At 46.5% G+C, this 15750-nt stretch overlaps 1 non-coding gene across 1 annotated transcript; it reads left to right on the top strand.

Moving 5' to 3' along the window:
• Window positions 1-2818: 2818 nt before the first annotated feature.
• On the top strand, window positions 2819-2890 carry TRNAC-ACA (transfer RNA cysteine (anticodon ACA)). Its single transcript has one exon. It is a non-coding gene; the product is annotated as a tRNA-Cys (tRNA).
• Window positions 2891-15750: the final 12860 nt, after the last annotated feature.

Raw genomic sequence — 15750 nt, 5'->3', positions numbered from 1 at the left:
GGTAGGAACAGGGGCTGGGGCCTTAGTTCTACTTTCCACTTGGCCTTGTGGCTTGGAGCATTACATTCAACAAGCACTACTGTTAAACAATAGCAAGCATAAAATCATCTCTTGGCCCCACAGAGAATCCTTATCGTCAAGGAAGCCCTACCAGCCAAGAAGGTTTTGTTTGGCTTTATTTTCAGCATTCATATATCAAAACAAGATTTTCCCAAATAGGAAAAAACAGTCATCATGTTGGTTCTTTTCAAACTCCTCCACTCCAGTGCTTGAGACTATGAACCCTAGGTCTGTCTCTGTCTTGCTCTGGGAGTGTTCCAAAACATCATCTCTCTGTCCTTTTGCCCTACATAGGAAAACTTGCCTTTCTCACAGTTCAGCTCCAACCCCACCTTCTGGGGCAGGCTTATACGGGCCCTGGCCAGAAGTGTTCACTTGCTCTGGTGGCTGCCCAGTGCTCTTACATCCTGAGACATCTAAATCTCCTGACAAAGTCATAGGCAGGTGCTTCTATCTTTATATTTCTTACTGTGTCTTGGCACATGGTCCTTGTTCAATAAATGCACGTGGAATAGTGTTAAGTAAGGAAGTAAGAGTTAGTTGCTCAGTCGTGTCCGACTCTTTGAGACCCCATGGACTGTAGCCTGCCAGACTCCTTTGTCCATGGAATTCTCCAGAAAAGAAACTGGAGTGAATTGCCATTCCCTTCTCCAGAGGATCTTCCCAATCCAGGGACTGAACCCGAGTCTCCTACATTGCAGGTGAATTCTTTTACTATCTGAGGAGCCAGGGGTGCTGAATAAAATGACCACAAATCTGTATTAACTTAAGAGTCCATTGATGGATGAATGAATACAGGAACAGTGGAATATATATATGTAATATTAATGGAATATCATCCAGCCATAAAAAAGAAAGAAATCCTGCTATTTGTGACAATATGCAAGAATCTTAAGGGCAATAGGCTAAATGAAATATATCAGACAGAGAAAGGCAAATATTGTATGATCTCATTTATATATAGAATCTAAAAAAAAAATAACTCATGAATAAAGAAATCAGATTAGTGGTTGCCAGAGGTAGGGGGTAAGGGGTGAGGGAATTAGGTGAAGGTGGTCCATAGGTACAAACTTCCAGTTATAAGATTAATTCTGTGGATGTAATGTATAGCATGGTGACTACAGTTAATAATATTCTATTGTATATTTCAAAGTTGCTAAGAAAGTAGATCTTAAATGCTCTTATCACAGTGAAAAAATTTTAATTATGTGAGGTGATGAATGTTAACTAATCTTACTGGGGGTAATCATTCTGGAATATATATATACATGCATGAATGCATGCTAAGTTGCTTCAGTCATGTCTGACTCTTTGCAACCCCATGGACTGTAGCCTACCAGGCTCCTCTGTCCATGCGGATTCTCCAGGTAAGAATACTGGAGTGGGTTTTGCCATGTCCTCCTCCAGAGGATCTTCCTGACCCAGGGATGGAATCCACATCTGTCATGTCTCCTGCTTTGGCAGGCAGGTTATTTACTGCTAGCACCACCTTGGAAGCCAATGTATATACATAAACACATACATATATAACACATACCAATACATATATACATATACAAATCACTGTGTTGTGTACCAGTCAGTCCTAAATATTCATTGGAAGGACTGAAGTTGAAGCTCCAATACTTTGGCCAACTTATGTGAAGAACTGACTCATTGGAAAAGACCCTGATGCTGGGAAAGACTGAAGACAGGAGGAGAAGGGGACAACAGAGGATAAGGTGGTTGGATGGCATCACCGACTTGATGGACATGAGTTTGAACAAGCTCCGGGTGTTGGTGATGGACAGGGAAGCCTGGCATGCTGCAGTCCATGGGGTCACAAAGAGTCAGACACAACTGAGCAACTGAACTGATGTTGTGTACCTTAAATTTATACAATGTTATATGTCAACTATATCTCAATAAAACTGGAGAAAAATTTGCCAAAGATAAACCTTGGAGAGGGCAACTTGCCAGCATATAATTGAGGACTGATAATGATTATATAGCAAACCACTCATGTGATATTTCTATAATGTTTCTAGGTTATATTCAAGTTAATACTGTATAACTGAATGAGTGACTAAACTTCAATGAAGTAAATATTATATTCCACCAACTCGATGGACATGAGTTTTAGCAAGTTCCAAGAGTTGGTGATGGACAGGGAAGATGGCTGGACAGCATTACCAATTCCATGAATGTGAACTTGGGCAAACTACGGAAGATGATGAGGGATAGGGAGGCCTGGTATGCTGCAGTCCATGTGGTTGCAAAGAGTCAGATACGACTGAGCGACTGAACTGAACTAAAATGAAGCAGTAACAAGGGTCACATCACATGAAATTTAACTTGCTAAAATTAATCTAGACACACTCAGTCAAAAAAAGATGATAAAATTATACAGTGCTAAAAATTATATTTTGCATTTCTAGGTACTGTATGCTACTGTATATAGGATATATTTGCACACAAGTATTAAGATGCAGAATTTATATTTTAAAACACGTGCAGTGTGCTTTCTGAGCAGTTACAGACGTTTTCTTTTAAAAATGGCCAAGGATAATTTTGGTAGTCAGTTATTTTTGTCTTCTAGGTCAAGTGAGAAGCACTTCCCCAGCTAAGCATCTGTGCTTCAAGAGCTCACAATTTATCCTACACTTCAAACCTAAACATGTCTGGCCAGAAGATGTATTTTTGTCAACTTATTTAAACATAAAAAAGACCATTACTTTTTAATGTAAATTTTTAACAACTCTATTAGGATACAGGGGCTTCCCTGATGGCTCAGTTGGTAAAGAATCTGCCTACAATGCAGGAGACCCAGGTTCAATCCCTGGTTTGGGAAGACCCCTTGGAGAAGAAAATGACAACCAACTCCAGTATTCTTGCCTGGGAAACCCCATGGACAGAGGAGCCTGGCAGGTTGCACAGAGTTGGACGCGACTGAGCAACTAAACTACCACCGTTGGGATACAAGTCATATGTTGTTCAGTTGCCCAGTCATGTCTGACTCTTTGTGACCCCATGGACCGAAGCATACCAGGCCTCCCTGTCCCTCACCATCTCCTGAGTTTGACCAAGTTCACATTCATTGCACCAGTGATGCCATCCAGCCATCTGTTTTCCTTCTGCTCTCAATCTTTCCCGGCATCAGGGACTTTTTCAATGAGTTGTCGGTTTGCATCAGATGACCAAAATACTAGAGCTTCAGTATCGGTCCTTCCAGTGAATATTCAGGATTGATCTCCCTTAAGATTGACTGATTTGATCTCCTTGCTGTCCAAAGGACTTTCAGCAGTCTCCTCCAGCACCACAGTTAAAGGCATCAATTCTTTGGCATTCTGCCTTCTTTACAGTCCAGTTCTCACAACTGTACCTGACCACTGGGAAGACCACAGCCTTGACTATATGGACTTTTATCAGTAGAGTAATGTCTCTGCATTTCAACACATTGCCTAGGTTTGTCATCGCTTTCCTGCCAAGAAGCAATTGTCTTCTGATTTCATGGCTGCAACCACAATCCACCATGATTTTGGAGCCTAAGAAGAGGAAATCTGTCACTACTTCCACTTTTCCCCTTCTATTTACCATGCAGTAATGGGAGTGGATGCCATGATCTTAGTTTTTTTTAAATATTTGGTCTTAAGCCAGCTCTTTCACTCTCCTCCTTCACCTTCATCAAGAGGCTCTTTAGGTCCTCTTCACTTTCTGCCATTAGAGTGGTATCATCCGCCTATTGGAGGTTGTTGATGTTTCTCCCACCTATCTTGATCCAGCTTGTACCTCATCCAGCCCAGTATTTCTCATAAGTCACATACCATAATATTATACACTTGAAGTAGTGTATAATACAATGGTTTTTAAGTATATTCACAGAGTTGTGTAGCCATCACCAAAATCTATGATTAGGTAAAACTTTTCTGCAAAAAAAAAAGCAGGAAGTTCCCTGGAGGGATATGGTGAAATTCCAATCAATGTAAAGAGCACATAGCTATGAGAGATGGTTATATGAAGGATGGAGCAACTCACAAACCATTTTTGTATCTTTTAAACTGCGAAACTTCCCTGGAACCTTGGGAATTGTTCTAGAATTATACCTGCACCTCACAAAATGGAGCTAACAGCCTGTGCAAATGACACAAAGGCCCACCCACAGGCCAGTTCTTTTAAATCCAAAATACTCTTCCGAAAGAGTGCTGTATGGCTCAGCTCTCCAATTCTCCCCTGTAATTCACCTTCCTCTGGGTCACCCTTCACTTCTGAACTCATGTCAGGCACATTTACATCTCTGGCTCTGAGATCTGCAACAGCCTCCTTGGTTGCGGCTGCCTTGACTGCTGCTCCACAGTCCCTGATGGGCTGGAACAAGCTGGAACGGCTAAAGGGTCCTGGCCCTCAGGAGCACCAGTTGTGTCCACACCCAGTTGGGAGGCTTGGCAGCCACTCAGACACTGTTTGGTTGATTACTTTGGTGAGAGGGGTTGCCAAGAAGTGGTTTTCAAGGTCTTTGCGCAAGAAGACATAAATCTAACTTCTAACATGAAATCTCTAGCATACCAACATGTGTTCAGTAAGTTGTTTTAAGCACTGTTTCTCTCCTCTGCTCTTGGCTGCATTCTCCCTGCATGCTACCAGATGAGAGTGAATAAACCAGCACCTACATGAGGCTCTTACTGTTTTAAAAACAATGAAATAGAATACAATGCTGCTTTCTCAGGAGTCTTGCTTGCTATTCATGTCAGATTTCCCTTCTGGAATCCCTTCCATCAGCAATAAGAGCTGCAGAGAGAATCCATTTTTCACCTATGAAATCAGTTAAGATCAACCAGTTTTTTACAATAAGAGTTTAAATTTGTGCACTCTCTTGGAAGGCAATTTGCAATCTCTCAAATTAAAATGTACACATCTGGTGATCAAGCTTCTGCACTTCTAGGAATGTACCCAGCAGATATCTGTGCCGAGATTCAAGTATGCATGCATGGAGATCACTGCTCAGCATTGCCTGTGGGAGCTGAAGACAGCTTGATGCCTGGCAGGGCCAAGGAAGTGAGGGCACAGCCACACACGGCCACTGCAGGACCACAGGCAGGCAGCCTGATATGGAGTGTAAGGTAAAGTTGCGTGTTCTCTTGGAAAACAAGCTACCTCTCCAAGACGTGTCAAGCGAAAAAGTATGCATAAGTTATCTAAGGTGGGGCAGGAAGATACGTAGAATATTTCTGGGAGACCCAGGGAGCAGTGGTGGCCTCTGATGAGGATGCTGGACAAAAGGCAGAAATTTCTTTTCCACTGCATATGTTCCTTTTGTACAGTCAGGATATCTTGCCATGTGCCTGCATATAGTATTTTACTATGTGCTGCTATATATATTGTACATATATAATTAGAGAGTGGTGGGTACAGGATTGTCATCTAGCCCAGTTTGACCTCACTGTAGCTCCCCAGTTCTGCTCACCTGGAGGAACAGTAGCCTCAGCAAGGGAGAAAGCACTGTCTTAGCAGCCAGTCTGATATGGAAAAAGATAGGCTTAGGGCCACCCCACCTGAGTGACTCCTCTTTCACCTGCTCACTAGTCTGTGACAGTGAGAAGCACAGAAGGTAGCAGCTACCACCTGCCGCCTTTGCCAAATATTGATTTCAAATCCCAGCCCACCCCTTTTTCTGTCTGTGTGGCCTGGAGCAAGTCACTGAGCTCCCAGGGGAGCATGGTGATGGCAGTACCTACTTCCCAGGGTTATTGAGAGAATTCACAGGAGTCTTTGTAAAGCAAGAGGAACAGTGCCTGCTGCACAGTAGTGTCTGTGTCTGTGAAAACGGAGCAAGCAAGGAGCTTCTTCCTCCTGCAGAGCATGTGGCACGAATGCAGGTATGCATACAGCACACAAGACGCTCTTGAGAAATGATTAAATAAAACCACAAGGAAAATAGTACCATTTTACTGTTATTTGTTTTTGGCTTTCTCCTTGGGGAAATGATGGTTAAACCAAATGTGTGATCTGGTGACAGCTTGATTAAGATGTAAATCATCCCATAAACATTTCTCTGACCCACAGGGGCCACATCAGTGAGCTATGTGCTGCTGAGATGGACCAGTCAGGGGGCCTTGTAGGGCAAATCATCAGAGGACATGGTATGCAGGGACACCCCCACCTCCCACCCGCTCAGGAGATTTGCAGGCAGAGAGGCTAGATGCTGAGAGGTGGAAAAGGGGCAGAGAACTCTTGGACTGGCTCTCTGAAGAGGTGGCTTCAATTCATCCTGCAGGTGCCAGCTGACAGGTCATCCACCTGGCCTACTGCAGGCTGTCCCCTCTCCCAACTTTTAAAAAGTCACATAGCCATTGATTTCCCATATAGCACTTCCCTTCTTGTCCTCTGTTTGACTTCCTGCCAGATTATAACCTTCATGAGGGTGGAGACCACACATGTCTTGTTTGTCTTATCCATTGCTAATTCATTGCCCAGAACCCAGAGCAGAGCCTGGTACATTTTAGATGCTCAGTAACTATTTTTTTCAATGAATAAATGCATCAATAAATGAACAGATTTAGGGAGTTGATCTTAGAGAAGGTGACCTTTGAGCTGGGCTGGAGACAGCCCCTCTCAATGCACAAGTAGTGAGAACCCCCAAATGTAAACACTGGGGACAGAAAGGCCAGAGAGGTAGGTAGTGCCGAGCCTGATGTCCCTGCGTGTTAGCTCCTTTCACCAGGGCAGGAAGGCATTGCTCCAGTGGTACTCCCAAGACACTCAAGCACAAAGACATTCCAGCATTACCCACCCCCAGCTATCGTGTATTGTGAGCATTCTAGGGCTGGAGTAGAGAGCCTTCTAGATAAATGGACCATGTCCTGAGGAAGGATCCCAGAACCCCACTGGGCAGGGCTGCAGAGTAAATCACAACCATTACTATGATCAGTTATGAAGCCTTACCACGTGTCAATCTCATTTTATCTAAACCTTACAGTGCCTATGCTCAGGCTGTGGCTCCCATGGACAGACAGGGCATTTTTGGCTCCAAGGCCAAAGAGTTGAGTAATTCACAACTAGGTGTACCTGACTGCAGGTGGCTCAACACTGCTGCCCCCCAAATTAGCAAAAGACTTGTCTCAGAATCCTACCCCAAGGGATGAGAACTAATTAGCAGATTGGATTTGGCCCATGGGGAGATGCCCACCTGGCTGCTGATGGACACACTCAGAACTCCCCAGTGGGGTCCAGGCCATCTTGATACACCCTTCCCTGACCCCTAGGAGGTCAGCCCCTCCATGGGACACTTCTTTTTCTGACTCCAGCTTTCTCTTCCCATCTAGCCCCCTCACCACAGGGAAGAGGCAAGCCACAGCAAGGCTAGTTCCCACTACATACCTCCCTCTCTTGCCCAAGAGGGATGGCAAAATCCCTCCAAGCTGGTTGGAGAAATGCCCAGTCCTGGGACAGAGGCTGCCTTGGCCCAACCACTGCAGCTCAGGGTATACTGTGTGCTCACTCTGCCATCCTGGCATCCAGAGCCTCCAAACAGCTTTTCAAGGTCCTACTCTTTTTAAAAAAAAAATTTATTTTAATTGGAGGATAATTACTTTACAACATTGTGATGGTTTTTGCCATACATCGACATGACTCAGCCACATGTGCACATGTGTCCCCCCATTCTGAACCCCCTCCCACTCCCCTCCCTACCCTATCCCTCTGGGTGGCCCCAGAGCACCAGCTTTGAGTGCCCTGCTTCATGCATCAAACTTGCACTGGTCATCTATTTTACATATGGTAATATACTTGTCTCAGTGCTATTCTCTCAAATCTTCCCAACTAGCCTTCTCCCACAGAGTCCAAAAATCTGTTCTTTACATCTGTGTCTCTTTTGTTATCTTGCATATAGGGTTGTTGTTACTGTCTTTCTAAATTCCATACATATATGTGTGTGTGTTAATATACTGTATTGGTGTTTCTCTTTCTGACTTACTTCACTCTGTATAATGGGCTCCAGTTTCATCCACCTCATTAGAACTGATTCGAATGTATTCTTTTTAATGGCTGAGTAGTATTCCATTGTGTATATGTACCACAGCTTCCTTATCCATTCATCTGCTGATGGGCATCTAGGCTGCTTCCATGTCCTGGCTATTGTAAACAGTGCTGTGATGAACATTGGGTTACATGTGTCTCTTTCAGTTCTGGTTTCCTCGGTGTGTATGCCCAGCAGTGGGATTGCTGGGTCATACAGCAGTTCTTTTTCCAGTTTTTTAGGGAATTTCCACACTGTTCTCCATAGTGGCTGTACTAGTTTGCATTCCCACCAACAGTGTAAGAGGGCTCCCTTTTCTCCACACCCTCTCCAGCAGTTATTGTTTGTAGACTTTTTGATAGCAGCCATTCTGACCGGCATGAGATGGTACTTTAGTGTGGTTTTGATTCGCATTTCTCTGATAAAGAGTGATGTTGAGCATCTTTTCATGTGTTTATTAGCCATCTGTATGTCTTCTTCAGAGAAATGTCTGTTTAGTTCTTTGGCCCACTTTTTGATTGGGTTGTTCATTTTTCTGGTATTGAGCTGCAGGAGCTGCTTGTATATTTTTGAGATTAATTCTTTGTCAGTTGCTTCATTTGCTATTATTTTCTCCCATTCTGGAGGCTGCCTTTTCACCTAGCTTATAGTTTCTTTCATTGTGCAAAAGCTTTTAAGTTTAGTTAGGTCTCATTTGTTTATTTTTTCTTTTATTTCCATTACTCTGGGAAGTGAGTCATAGAGGATCCTGCTGTGATTTATGTCAGAGAGTGTTCTGCCTATGTTTTCCTCTAAGAGTTTTATAGTTTCTGGCCTTACATTTAGATCTTTAATCCATTTTGAGTTTACTTTTGTGTATGATGTTAGAAAGTATTCTAGTTTCATTATTTTACAAGTGGTTGACCAGTTTTCCCAGCACCACTTGCTGAAGAGATTGTCTTTTCTCCGTTGTATATTTTAGACTCCTTTGTCAAAGAAAAGGTGTCCATAGGTGTGTGGATTTATTGCTGGGCTTTCTATTTTTTCCCACTGATCTATATTTCTGTCTTTGCGTCAGTACCATACTGTCTTGATGGCTGTAGCTTTGTAGTATAGTCTGAAGTTAGGAAGATTGATTCCTCCATTTCCATTCTTCTTTCTCAAGGTTGCTTTGGCTATTTGAGGTTTTTTGTGTTTTCAGGGTCTCACTCTTAAAACTGATGAGAAGAGTGAGAAAAGGTTCTAAAGGGAGAAAAACACAGAGGGACTCCAGAAGAGACTGTACATGTGATGCGAGACAGAGACAAGCCCTTTGAGAGGGGACTGTGGCCCCTTGGCCCAGCCCACCCTGGGGGTCTGGGAATTCTAATCCTCCCTTCAAATATGGCTTGAGAGATCATCTAGGGACTCAGGACCAAAGGCACCACAGAGGTCCATCCATGAAGGCAGGGGTGCTTCAAACCTTTAGGCGAATTTGTTATTATAACAATGACCAGATGGAGGGGCAATGTCTCTGGATTTCTAGCCAGAACTAGGATCACTGAACTCCTGGAACCTACCACCCCTGGAATGTAGGGGTACCAGATGGGGAGAGGGGTCATTTGGGGCTTGGACAATGAGGGAAGAAGGTCTAAGTTCACAGAGGGTGGATTGGGGTCCATATTCTGATTCTGTGGCTATAGTTTTGGAAAATGTCTCCATCTTTCCAAGGATCAGCTTCCCAATGAAAAGCACTGCCCTCACTATGACTGAGGGTGGACAGTCCCAGGCAGAGTACTGCCTGCACCTCACACAGGGTAGGGGCTTACTCCATTAAGGCTATGTCGCCACCCAGCCAGGCTGGCACCCGACAGTCAGAGGTTGCTCTTTCCACTACTACCAGTAATGCTTTTCAGAATTGGAGTATCTGATGTCCTTAGTCCATAAGCCTCGTAGAGATTAGATAATATTTTGAGTCCTAAATTGGTAGACACGGCCAGTGAGATCTCTGCCTCATAGAATTCCTGTGTGTGTGTGGTGTGTGTGTGTGTGTAAGAGAGTGTGTGTATGTGTGTGTTTGAGTGTCAGGTATGTGTGTTGGGTGTGTATTGTGTGAGTGAGTACTTATGTGTGAGTTTGTGTTTGAGTGTCAGATGTGTATGTGTGTGTGGCATGACAGGGGAGGAAGTATACTCTTCCAGGTGAGGCCCCCCAGGATGGAGGCCACCAGGCCAAGAGCGAGGGCTGTGAGAGGGGACTTTGGCCTCTCTGGATGTCCAGGCCTCCCTTATGCAGACCAGGGGAGGCTACTTTATTCATGAAGCAGGGAGGACAATTCGTGCTGCTTTCCTGCAGAGTGAGAGTAAAGTGAGTAAAGATGGAGGTGTGAAGGAGGCACGAGATCCCACAGCTGGGTCCTCGAGCAAAGACAGAGGAGCCCCTAGGCCTGGCTCAGGATCAGGAGGAGGTTGGCTCCTCTGGGGACAGCCTTACCCTGCTTCAGGCCTCCTCGGGGCTCCAAGGGTTAAAGTTACTACAGCGCTTGAACCCCTGGACTAACAGGAGACTCTGCTTCCTGTGGTAAATGTGAGCAAGGCATTTTTCTTTTTAACAAAAAACTCGTGTTGTCCCTGTCCCATTAGCATTTCACCATTTCACCAAAACAAAGGGGAAGCAACACATAAATACTCTAAACTGTACTTAAAAAACTTCCAAGAAAAAAAGTTCAAACTGCCATATTCAGCTAGACTGGTTTTTTTTTTTTTCCTTTTCTTTACAGTGAAATATTTCCTTTGAAAATTAAAGAGGCAGAGGACTAGATGAAATTACTTGGCTTTGCTCCTAATGTATCTTCAGAACTTTCTCCCAAGAGTGTTTGTAACCTCAAGTTCCTATTACTTTATAAGCAAATTTTGCTAAATATAAAAATAAACTCAATTTAAAAGCCCCATTTACTAATCGTATATCACAAAATCTCCAGAAGGTTTCTCAGAACTCGGGAAATCCCTGATGAATAAGACTGATGGGGAACTGGCATGATGATGGAGAGGAGGAGGAGCAGGAGGAGGGTGAGGAGGAGGGTAGCAGCCTGTGCGGAGGCCCTGCTCTGCTGGCCTCGTGCAGCCCTCCACATGAGAGTGTCAAAAAAGTCCCACAAGTAGGGGTGTTGGTGTTCGGAAGCTGCTAAGACTGGCTCCTAAGAACCAACTGTGTGCATCTCTTCCCAGTGCTAAGCTCAGGGACCTCACATTTGATGACCTACCTGAAATCAGCCATGGTAGAGTATTCATACCACAGAAACTGATGAACTAAAGAGCTAAAGAGTTAAGATTTATCTGCACATCACTGGGTAGGGGCTTCTGTTTCTCAAGATTCCTGTAACTTGGAGAGGCAACAAGCTAGGTGACTTGACCCCTGAGTCTGTGCTCTATCAACTCAAGCCCAGTCTCTTCTGAGGCATCCATTCATGAACTGAACTGTTACAAGGAAGAAGGGAGTGTCAGGGTTCTGAGAGCCGAAAGAACTTTGGGACAAAAAGATGGGCTCTCCTGAGTCAAGTAATCTCCCTGACTTGCTGTTTCCTCAGCTGAGACAAGAGGCAAGCAAACCCCCATAAGCACCTGACAAACTCTCCTGAAAGACCACGGTGCAGTAAACAGTGTGTGTAGTGTGTGTGTGTGTCCTGGCCTGTCTTGATTCTGGGGAATAAAACCATGCCTGTGTCTTGCAGAAAGAGGTAAGTGGAAAGGGTATCACATGCATGGAGAGCAAGATGCACACTATTTATATGACATGAGAACTGACTTTTAGAGAAAGTATGAAAACTACTTGGTCCAACTGGGTATGTAGCATGATGCCAGTGAAGGAAGGGGTATTTAACTGATGCCCATGTTCACCTTCTGACTGCAGTGGCTCTAGTTTGAGAGTGGAGTGCTGGGACCAGAGGAGTTGGGTATTGACCAGGAGCCCTCTGGTCAACATGCTTGTGGCTATCTGGACAATCTGTGGCTATGTGGGATTGGCAACACTGGACTGTTTTTAGGGAAAGCATCTGAAAGCAAGAATCCAACTGTAGTAGGATGAATAATGGCCCATAAAAAGGTTACTAAACATTTATAGTTATAGTAGGAAATGGCAACCCACTCTAGTACTCTTGCCTGGGAAATTCTATGGACAGAGGAGCCTGGAGGGCTACTGTCCATGGAGATGCAAAGAGTCAGACATGACTGAGCACAAACAGACATATATGAAGGACAGGGAAGAGTTAAGAATTCACAGAGAGGACATGCAATGCTTTCTGTCAAATCCCCATGCGTGCATGCCATCATGCCCTTGCATATGCTGTGCCTTCAGTCTGGTATGCCTATCACCCTCTTCTCTCTGCAGAGCTCATTCTTGAAATCAGGCCTGTGGCACTGTCCCAGGTCCCTCCCTCTCTTTTGAGGAGAGTCAGTGTCCCTGTCTCCACTATGTTGGGGTCCCAAGCTCAGACTGCATGGGGACCATCAGGTAACATCTGTGAGTGAGGCAGCTAAGTCAGCATGGGAGAACAAGGGAGTTTGCACCTGTCATTCCAGGGGCCACTGTAAACTATTCAGAAACATGGACTCAGAGTTGCTCATCTTTGGATTTTTTTCAAGGGAAGTCAAAATCCTACCTAATTATGTGAAATCTCCCAATTGTGTAGCTTGGTAAGTACAGTAATTTAAAAAATAAAGTTTCTGTTTCTGCACCAAACAGAAAGATGTCTGTCTGTTGGTTTGGCATGGGGCTGCCAGGCTAAACTTCTCAGTTCACTGAAACTTTGAGGGTCATCTGCACAGTGCGTGAAGGGTCAACTAAATCTGGGTCTAGCTTCCTGTGGGAGAAGCAGCAAAGAAGGGGGATCAGGAGCCACTGTGAGCCTGGTCATCAGCAACTGTTAAGGAAAGACCTCCAGTTCAACTACTGCTGACCTCTGCAGAACCAGCTCCAGAGATCTGAGCTCTGAGATGGCTTCGAGGTGGCAGATCCCAGTAGAGCCACAGCCAGTCCAGAGAAAACAACTGCTCAAAAATGTGCACAGATTTCCCTGGGCCTCAATTACTCCAGTACTCTTGCCTGGAAAATCCCGTGGATGGAGGAGCCTGGTAGGCTATAGTCCATGGGGTCGCTAAGAGTCAGACACGACTGAGCGACTTCACTTTCACTTTTCCCTTTCATGCACTGGAGAAGGAAATGGCAGCCCACTCCAGTGTTCTTGCCTGGAGAATCCCAGGGACGGCGGAGCCTGGTGGGCTGCCGTCTGTGGGGTCACACAGAGTCGGACACGACTGAAGCGACTTAGCAGCAGCAGCAATTTCTCCAAATGTAGAGTGAAGAGGGTAATTGGTTTATTCCAGGAGCACCGTCACGATTTTTGCACTATCCTGGTAACAAATGCACAATCATTTCTTGAATATTTTTCTATAAATTTGATAAAGGTTCCAAAACTTGAATAAATAAATTCATTACAAAAGGAAAACAGACATACAGGAAAACCAGTATCACTTGCCATATATATACGGATCATACAATAATCCAAAAAAAACACTAACAAACCAAACCAATGGGTTCAATTCCAGCCCACTATTGCTGTAAGCTCCCAGCCCGGGACAGCTTCCTCTGTGCAAGTATCAGAAATACGTAAAAGACACATTAGCACCCAGCTAAGACTTTCTTTTGGCTACAAGAAAAGGAAATAACTTTCCCATGCAGGAACTCCACAAGACTTGACTTCGCTGAGGGCTGGAGGGTGGGGTGTACCAGTGTGGAGCCCTGATGGGTTAGCTACAAACCAAAGTTGGGTTGGAAAGTTAAGGTGGTTGTAAGGGCAGAAGCACATCTGAGAGGAAGAAGGAGGGAAGCTGCTCATGCTAGAGGGGGCAGACCCAGTGGGAGGATCTCAGTGTACCAGTCTGGCTCTAAGACCACCAGGGGGCCAAAGGCGTTGAATGCCACACTAAGTAAGGAGTTTGGAACCCAAAGCCTTTTGGCAAAATTGCCACCTTTGCCTTCTCTCTCTCCCCAGGAATGGCCTACAGGCAGCCCATTATATACAATACCAATGATGCCCAGGAATCTTGACATTTTTGCTGAGAGTTCAAGAATTTAAATTGATGTCTGCTTGGCCTGGGGCAGGCTGCATCCCAAAAGTCTGCTTCCTGCTCCTCCATCAGTCGGTCCTTTTTTACTTTTACAGGAGCGCCTGGCCTCAGAAACAAGGCCTGTACAGACTTTGGCCCACAGCTCACCGCTGGCACACTCCACCCCAGTAGCCCTCAGCAAAGTCAGACAGAGGGCTTTCATGGCTTCAAACGTTCCAACAGGTCCTCCACCCACAGGAGGCTGAAATGGGTAACTGAATCCCACTCAATTAAAAAAAAAAAAAAAAAGGCACAGTGACCTTTTGTCCCAGCAGAAGTTCTCAGCCCTGTCCCCAGCAGGGAGGCGACCCAGCAAAGAGAGTAAGGGATCGTTGATGCGCGCGCCGGGCCGGGCCGGGCCGGCCTCCCCACCGTTAAGGTGTCACCGCGGTACTCAAGAGGCGGGGGCCCCAGCCCTCTCCCAGTCTAGGGCTTCTTCTCTCAGATTCCGCCCGACGCTCGGCGCTTGGTGTTGCTCCTTCCCCGCGCCTCGTCGAGCGCTTTTTGCAATAAAGGGGCGGCAATACGGAATCCACCCTTCTAGGGACAAGAAGTTCACTTTGGGAAGCGAGGAGGACGCACAGGCCCTTCCCGAGCGCACCAGGGGCCGCTCCCCACACCACCCGGGCGGAGCAGGTGTGGTCGCCTCTCAGTTGCTGGAGATGGAGCCGGGATGGGCACCCCGAGCCCGGGGAGCACGCTAGCTTGCGTTTGGCCGCCTTTGTGGGAGAATTGGGGCCTCTTTCCTCATTGGACATGGGGTGCAGAGGAAACACATCTCTGTGTTTCGAGGGCCCAGGACAGGACCAAGTCCCTCCCCGCTGGGGGTTGCAGACTGGGGTGAGGCGACCCCCTCCTTCACCCCGCAGTGGCACGACCAACTCGGCGGCAGGCCCAGCCCGCGATAGCCCCTCCTCAGTCGGCGCCCCCATTTCGCGCCGCCTCCAGTCCCAGGCACCCGGCTCTCGGGCCCAGGCTCTGAAAGGCTGGGACTCTGGGAGCCCGCGGCCGCCGCAGCAGTGGACGCTGCACTCACCGCACATCTCGGCTGCTCCTCGCACCCTTCCCAGATGCCGGCCTCTGCTCGCCGCTAACCGCCGACTCCCGAACGCGCCCTGGCCTCAGGCCCTTATAGCGGGAGCCCGCCACCAGGGGCGGGGACGGGGCGGGGCCTCTTCCCGCCTGTCCGCTCCCCATTGGCCGCCGGTTGTCGTGACAACGGCGGGCACAGGGCTCCCGGGAGTCCGCCAGCAGCAGGCGAGGGGCGGCTCCCCCGCTGTAGCACGTGGGTCCAGGAAATAGGTTGGTGGTCGCAGCGAGCTTCCCGAGTTCAGATCGAGACCCAGCCACAGAGTAGGTGTGGGTGGCACCTCGAGCAGGGGCCTGAGTCGCTCTGTGCTTCAGCTTCCCCGTCTGTAGAATTGGCATAGCAACGAAACCTACCTCCCGAGAAGTAATGCGGTTTCCAGTGTAAGTCACAGAGCCCTATGTCCCGCATAATAAACCGCGTTTCGAGTGTGCGTCCCTCTGCGTGCTAGACTCCTCTCAGCGCACAGGTAGGCTCAGAGATGGAATGGG

The sequence above is a fragment of the Giraffa tippelskirchi genome, chromosome 6 (assembly GCF_054371585.1).
Source record: "Giraffa tippelskirchi isolate mGirTip1 chromosome 6, T2T-mGirTip1v1.2.pri, whole genome shotgun sequence".
Taxonomy (NCBI): Eukaryota; Metazoa; Chordata; class Mammalia; order Artiodactyla; family Giraffidae; genus Giraffa; species Giraffa tippelskirchi.
Note: the sequence above shows the minus strand (reverse complement) of the source record. Positions and strands in the feature narration are given on the sequence as shown.